Genomic DNA, 8,225 nt, shown 5'->3' with positions numbered 1-8,225 from the left:
TGGTTGGATCTCCTTGCAGTCCAGGGGACTCTCAAGAGTCTTCTCCAACACCACAGTTCAAAAGCATCAGTTCTACGGCGCTCAGCTTTCTTTATAGTCCAACTCTCACATCCATACATGACCACTGGAAAAACCATAGCCTTGACTAGATGGACCTTTGTTGACAAAGTAATGTCTTTGCTTTTTAATATGCTGTCTAGCTTAGTCATAACTTTCCTTCCAAGGAGTAAGCGTCTTTTAATTTCATGGCTGCAATCACTGCCTGCAGTGATTTTGGAGCCCAGAAAAATAAAGTCCGCCACCGTTTCCACTGTTCCCCCATCTATTTGCCACGAGGTGATGGGACCGGATGCCATGATCTTAGTTTTCTGAATGTTGAGCTTTAAGCCAACTTTTTCACTCTCCTCTTTCACTTTCATCAAGAGGCTCTTTAGTTCTTCTTCACTTTCTGCCATAAGGGTGGTGTCATCTGCATATCTGAGGTTATTGATATTTCTCCCGGCAATCTTGATTCCACCTTGTGCTTCTTCCAGCCCAGCGTTTCTCATGATGTACTCTGCATATAAGTTAAATAAGCAGGGTGACAATATACAGCCTTGACATACTCCTTTTCCTATTTGGAACCAGTCTATTGTTCCATGTCCAGTTCTAACTGTTGCTTCCTGACCTGCATACAGGTTTCCCAAGAGGCAGGTCAGGTGGTCTGGTATGCCCATGTCTTGAAGAATTTTCCACAGTTTATTGTGATCCACACAGTCAAAGGCTTTGGCATAGTCAATAAAGCAGAAATAGATGTTTTTCTGGAACTCTCTTGCTTTATCAACGATCCAGTGGATGTTGGCAATTTGATTTCTCATTCCTCTGCCTTTTCTAAAACCAGCTTGAACATCTGCAAGTTCACGGTTCACATATTGCTGAAGCCTGGCTTGGAGAATTTTAAGCATTACTTTACTAGCGTGTGAGATGACTGCAATTGTGTGGTAGTTTGAGCATTCTCTGGCATTGCCTTTCTTTGGGATTGGAATGAAAACTGAGCTTTTCCAGTCCTGTGGCCACTGCTGAGTTTTCCAAATTTGCTGGCATATTGAGTGCAGCACTTTCACAGCATTGTCTTTCAGGATTTGAAATAGCTCAACTGGAATTCCATCACCTCCACTAGCTTTGTTCGTAGTGATGCTTTCTAAGGCCCACTTGACTTCACATTCCAGGATGTCTGGCTCTAGGTCAGTGATCACACCATTGTAATTATCTGGATTGTGAAGATTTTTTTTGTACAGTTCTTCTGTGTATTCTTGCCACCTCTTCTTAATATCTTCTGCTTCTATTAGGTCCCTATCATTTCTGTCCTTTATCGAGCCCATCTTTGCATGAAATGTTCCCTTGGTATCTCTGATTTTCTTGAAGAGATCTCTAGTTTTTCCCATTCTGTTGTTTTCCTCTACTTCTTTGCATTAATCGCTGAGGAAGGCTTTCTTATCTCTCCTTGCTATTCTTTGGAACTCTGCATTCAAATGGGTATATCTTTCCTTTTTTCCTTTGCTTTTCACTTCCCTTCTTTTCACAGCTATTTGTAAGGCCTCCTCAGGCAGCCATTTTGCTTTTTTTCATTTCTTTTTCTTGGGGATGGTCTTGATCCCTGTCTCCTGTACAATGTCACGAACCTCCATCCATAGTTCATCAGGCACTCTGTCTATCAGATCTAGTCCCTTAAATCTATTTCTCACTTTCACTGTATAGTCATAATGGCTACATTAAGGTTTGTTAAAGGAAAAATTCAGGAGGAAATATAAGAATATAACTGCTCTAAAGTTGCAAGTTACCCCATAATGCATTTGCTATTTAAGAAGCAAAAACTAACAAAATTACAAGGCAAAGTGGACACATCCACCACCATTGTGGGGAATTTGTAACTCACTCCTGTCAGATTGTTCGAAATGAAAACCGGTAAGGTTAGAGTGGATTTGAGCACCACAGCTAAAACGTTTGATCAAATTTAACTTCTCTCGGTATAAAGAACTCACATTTGGAAAGATCTTGGCTGTCATTTCTTTACAAGACGAAGTCGGTCTAGACAAAAACAGTTTCGATGGATTGAAAAGGGCTGAACTGGTGGTTGAAGTGATAGGATTTGCTACTTAACTGAAGATAGGGCTGGAAAAGGGGGAAAGGGGGTGGGAAGTGATGAAAGCTCAGGTGGAAAGTGATGCTATGAATGGTGAGCTGGAAAGGAGAGAGGCGACAGTCTGAGCAGAGGGGAGGGTGGTGAGTTCCATGGGATCTCCTGAGTTTAAAGTGCATTTCCAGTAGGAAAGTGACCTTCAGCTTTCTGTTCGTGTTTCCTTTGAGTAAATATTCTGGAGCATCTTCTTCCCCATATGTACGGGTTCAATAATAACATTGCTATTGATCCAGTGTTTTATAAATATTTGTTCGTGGAAATGCTACTTGATCAATCAGGTAATATTTAGGGGACTGATGGTTGAGGCAGCTAATTTTAGTATGCACTATTTACTATCAATTCGTTAGAGCACTTCAGTAGATAATAGTCTTTCCTTTCAAGCAGGCTACAGAAGTTCCTATCGCTTCCTTAAAGGTGATCTATATCTTGGATCAGACATAATAATAGCCACTGGAGGGCTTATAAATTCTTCCACATATGTTCTCTATGGTGACTTTCACAGACACACCAGCAGGTAGATAGGGTAGGATTTATTACTGTACTCATTTTGCAGATGCAGAAACTGAAAATCAAGTAACATGATTGTATCCTCCTGTTGGTTTTACAATTCAGGGTCCAGAACCTAGCAATATCAAGAACCACTGTTCAAGGGAAGAGGATAGTAACAGAAAAAAATGTTCCAAAAAATTATTAGATTTCTCTTTCACATTTCCACTCTTCCTCTGTATTTCTCCATTTTTCTCTGTAGAGACCATGAGGTCAGTTAAGAAGTAACTTATGACTTGGTGAAATAGCATTAGAAGGGAAAATTTTTCTATGTTTTTTTCTTCTCATTCAGGAGCAAATACATTGCCACCAAGTTTTTCTATGGTGTACCAAAGGGAAAATGCCTTCAATATGCCTAATATTTTTTTTTTATTAAAGTATAACTGACTTCGAATATTATGTTAGTTTCAGGTGTACAGCATAGTGATTTGGTATTTTACAGATTATACTCTATTAACAGGTATTACAACATAATGGCTATAATTCCCTGTGCTGTACAATGTATCCTTGTTGACGATCTATTTTATACATAAGTTTGTACCTATTAGTCTCATAGCCCTAGTTAGCACCTCCCCTCCCCCTCCCTTTTGGTCACCACCAGTACTCTTGCCTGGAAAATCCCATGGACGGAGGAGCCTGGTGGGCTGCAGTCCGTGGGGTCGCACAGAGTCGAACACGACTGAGTGACTTCACTTTCACTTTTCACTTTCATGCATTGGAGAAGGAAATGGCAACCCACTCCAGTGTTCTTGCCCGGAGAATCCCAGGGACGGGGGAGCCTGGTGGGCTGCCATCTATGGGGTCGCACAGAGTCGGACACGACTGAAGTGACTTAGCAGTAGTAGTAGTAGTAGTTTGTTTTCTATGTCTGTGAGTTTGTCTCTGTTTTGCATGTAGGATCATTTGTATTACCTTTTTAGATTTCACATATAAGTGATATCATACAGTGTTTGTCTTTCTCTGTTTGGCTTATTTCACATATATCCTATACGGTTTTTGAAATCTCTAGAGTGAAATACAGATTGTACAAATTCAGCTGTCCAAAGGATAAAAGCAATGATAAAGTTCCTTACATTTCTTCATTTCTTTATATTTTCCAGAGTTCCTTACCTCAGTAGATAACTAATGAGCATCTACTGTGTAGCACAGGTGAGACTGTGGGACATATGTTGTGTGCTGAGTGGCTCCAGGCACGTACGACCCTGTGCCATGACTGTAACTCGCCAGGCTCCTCTGCCCATGGGATTCTCCAGGCAAGAATACTGGAGTGGGTTGCCATTTCCTTCTGCAGGGATCTTCCTGACTCAGGGATTGAACCCGCATCTCTTATGTCTCCTACATTTGAAAAAGGGTTCTTTACCACTAGCACCACCTGGGAAGCCGAGGTCACATATTAAGTTAACTTTAAAAAATGCATTTCAGTATATGTTGCTGCTGCTGCTGCTAAGTCCAGTATACGTTAGGTGCAGACAAATACTGTTTGATTCCACTTATATGAGTTCCCTAGAATAGTCAAATTCAGAGAGTCAGAAAGTACAGTGGTAGATGCCAGAGGCAGGGGGAGGGGGTGGGGAGGGAGAACAGGGAATCAGTGTTTATCAGGAGCAGAGTTTCAGTTTAGAAAGGTGAAAACTTCGGGAGATGGGCAACGGTGAGAACTGCACATCAGTGAATGTACTTAGTGCCACTAAACTGCACAGTTAAATATGGTTAAAATAGCATGCTTTATATTATAGGACTTTTACCACCATTAAAAAACAAACGAAAAAGTCATTTGCCTCCATTGGAATGAACACAGGCGGGAGGCTAAGAACTCTTGCAAGTAGCTTCCTGCCCCTTTCTGCTTGTAGGCCTTAATATTTTCTCTTCTCTCTGTTTGAAACATTCTCTTCTCTTACTCCACTTGCCAAATGCGTTCTCATCCTCAGGACTGATCTCAATGATCTCTCCTTAAACTTTAATAAGTTCCTGTTATTAAAGGTATAACTTTAATGAAAGAACAAACTCAGACCTTCCATCATACATCCTGGGTATCACTGTCAGACCCATCTTCATTTTTAGGACTTTGGGTCGGGTTTCCTTACAGAAATCTTATTTTTATGTTGTAGTATTTTATGTAAGTGGCTGAACAGAACAAAGTCCCTCAGAACCTATGTTATCTTCCTTTACCTTCTGTGAACAATTCCATTTTTCTGTTCTTTACCTTCTCTCATCTTCATTAAAGATGCAAATAGTTTATAAAAGAATTCCAAATTTGTATTGTGGGAAAAGTTGAGTCAATCTGAATTAAAAAAAAATTATTTATTGTTAATTGAAGGATAATTTTGCTTTACAATTTTGTGTTGCTTTCTGCCATACACCGCATGGGTCAGCCACAGGTATATATATGTCCCCTCCCTCCTGAACCTCCCTCCCACCTCCCACCCTATCCCAGCCCTCCAGGTTGTCATAGAGCACCTGGCTGAGTTAACCTGAATTTAATGATGAAGAATTCCTGAGAGCCAGCATTCTGAGTTTTTCTACAGTGATCCAATTTATATCTCTTTGAAAGAAGGAAGACAAAAAGTCTCTTTTTTTGCATGTGTACACAATCACTATGCATGTCTAGGCCTTATACATAATACCAGTACCACAAAGGCCGTTTCTGATTAAATTCCATTGACATGATTCTGACTTTCACAAGTCCCCATGGAAATGATCTGTACATTGTATTGGGTTGACCAAAAAGGTCATTAGAATTTTTTGTGGCATCGTACAGCAAACCTAAATGAACTTTTTTGGCCCACCCAATACCTTCTCGAATGATTTGACTGTAGCCCTTTCACTGTGATGTCACAGGAGGAATCTGAGATGCTGTGACTGACGCTTCCTTTTCCCTTCCACCGCTCTCAATGTGTGTCAGATCGTCCCACCCGTAACCGGACGGCTGCAGCTTCCTGAGGTGACCGAGTCCCTAAGGGAAGTGGGGTCAGGTCGGTCATGGTCACTGGACACCCGCAGGGAGATTAGTTAAGGTCAAGCAAGCTGAGGTCACAACAGGTCTTGCTGGGAAGAGAGTTACGTGAGCTCTCCTTGGAATGAGACTGGCAATCTGACCTGGCATTAGGCAACATTCTGTACCGAAGACTTGACAAGCAGGTGGGAGAAAACCTCAGTAGGACTGAGTACAGCCTGAAGAATACTCAGAAAGATGAGTGGCTTTGATAGGGAGCCTCTGTAGACTGAGGCCTTTTATCCGGGGCAATTCAGATCTATTTTAGTTAGTCTTACCCCAGCTGGAGTCTTACTAGTCTTAAAGGGTCCTTACCAGCTAAGCAGAATCCAGTTCCCTTAAAAGGAGAGGCTTCTCTTTGTGAGTGCTGTGTGCTAAGTCGCTCAGTCATGTCCGACTCTTTGTGACCCCATGGACTGTAGCCTGCCAAGCTCTGCCTATGGGGATTCTCCAGGCAAGGATACTGGAGTGGGTTGCCATGCCCTCCTCCAGGGGCTCTGCCCAACCCAGGGATTGAATCTGAATCTCTTTAGTCTCGAGCATTGGTAGGTGGGTTCTTTTTACCACTAGTGCCACCTGGAAAGCTGTTCAGCAAGTGAATATGAGGAGGAGCTCAGAGCTGGACGTGGGAGGCTCCCAGGGGTGCTTGTTCTAGGGGGTAGGATGGGATTAGCCCTGGGGAATGGAGAGAAGGGGAGATGGAGGAGGAAAGCTCTTCATTTCTCCTCTGCTTGGCTTTCTCCCTCTGAGACTGAGTCACCACGTGGAGCTAAAGGCAGAGGTTTGGCTGAAGGCATGTGAGTAATTCATATTTTCCAGTTTTCCTCAACCCACTGTGTCCCTCCAAATCTCTTCTGCACTTGTGAGATAAGCCTTCCTGGAAGGCGGTTTCATGATCTCAAAAGCCACTAACGTCTTCTCCTTTCTGTGTTAAACTTCTACTCCCCAAGGCTGATATTCGAGAGCCTTTGCTGCCTGGGCCCCCACGGCCCTAATGATCCTCCACACGGACCTTCAACTGGGGGAGCGGGTGTGCTCAGCCCCTGCAGTTCTCTGTGGCAGGTCCTGTCTTTGGGCTTCGTTTGTTCTGCTGTCATCCACTTAGAACACCTTCCTTCCCTCTTTCCACTTCTTTTTCTCACTTCCATTCTTCCTTTTTAAAATTTATAAGTAGATTTTTAATTTGTCATTATACGTATCTCTCACCTTTGCAGAATACCCTAAGGATGGAGAATAAGATTATTACATTTTACAGCCTATCTCATTCTACAAATCTCATGTTGTTATATTACAAGCATTTTTAGTCTCATCATGACTTTTTAAACTTGTTTTTCATTGGAGGGTCATAGCTTTACAGTGTTGTGTTGGTTTCTACCATACATCAACATGAATCAGTTCAGTTCAGTTCAGTCGTGTCCGACTCTTTGCCACCCCATGAATTGCAGCACGCCAGGCCTCCCTGTCCATTACCAACTCCTGGAGTTCACCCAGACTCATAAGTGTACATAAATTTGCTTCCTCTAGAATATCTACCCCCTCATCCCACAGGTTGTCACAGATCACCGGGCTGAGCTCCCTGTGTTCTTCAGCAACTTCCCACTAGCCCTAACCCTCCCCCCACTCCTACACAAAATCCTAAAGACGAGGGTTCACGTCCTACCTTTTCCTTTCAGCCTTCACACCGCACTCCTGAGCTCTCTCAGATCAGGTGGGCTCTTGGCTTTCTTTCCACCCTGCCTAACTGAGTTTGGTGATTTATGGCAAGAGAGAAGGAGCAGAAAGAAAGCAAAACGGCAAGGATGAAGTGGCGAGAGCTATACTTTCTGGAAATAAGCTAACTTCCCTTTGTGCCTTCCACCTTGCCCTCTTGGATCTCAACGTGGCGCTTGTTGAAGACCCAGTGGGGATATTTTTGCATCACTGACTCTGAACAGACTCCAGGGGCTCATGTGGCAGGACATTCTCAGGACAGGCTTGGTGTCCAGAGTCTAGGATGTTCTCAGTGATTTGCAGGTATCAGTTTTCACTCTAAACACACATTCACTCCTTATGTAATCCGGGCTCAAAAGGTGTTTTCAGGACACTTAACTCTCAGTGAGATGACGCATATGAGCACAGGATAACTCAGAGAGAAGTCCAAACAGTCGGTGCTCTAACCTGACATTGCCAGCTTGAGGAAGGCCCAAGAAAACAGAGGATCTTGGGAGGTGTGGGCCATGAGAGTGGGTTGGCTTGGTGGCAGAAAGTCCTTGAGAAAACACAGGATATAATTTAGATCCCCTGGCCTGTTTGCAATACACCCTCTGTATATGCACACCTCATGTGTAAATAATGAGACTCAACTAACTTTCCAAAATCTTTAAGACCGACGGACTTTGGTCTAGTGAGGTCAGAACTTCAAAATGGGTCCCAGGGCCTTGTCTAAATGCTTGCCTAAATGCAGCCAATGTTCTGTGGCTAATATCTTCCCACAGAGCTGCATCAAATGGAAATAGAGCTGTGTATTTT

At 42.9% G+C, this 8,225-nt stretch overlaps 1 long non-coding RNA gene across 1 annotated transcript; it reads right to left on the bottom strand.

Moving 5' to 3' along the window:
* Positions 1 to 1,805: 1,805 nt before the first annotated feature.
* On the bottom strand, positions 1,806 to 7,581 carry LOC138990235 (uncharacterized). The gene is made up of 3 exons (XR_011466358.1): positions 7,378 to 7,581; positions 6,730 to 6,937; positions 1,806 to 5,006 (listed from the first exon to the last, which is right to left on the bottom strand). It is a non-coding gene; the product is annotated as an uncharacterized lncRNA (long non-coding RNA).
* Positions 7,582 to 8,225: the final 644 nt, after the last annotated feature.

The sequence above is a fragment of the Bos mutus genome, chromosome 12 (assembly GCF_027580195.1).
Source record: "Bos mutus isolate GX-2022 chromosome 12, NWIPB_WYAK_1.1, whole genome shotgun sequence".
Lineage (NCBI taxonomy): Eukaryota > Metazoa > Chordata > Mammalia > Artiodactyla > Bovidae > Bos > Bos mutus.
This window is presented reverse-complemented; position numbering and strand designations above follow the sequence as displayed.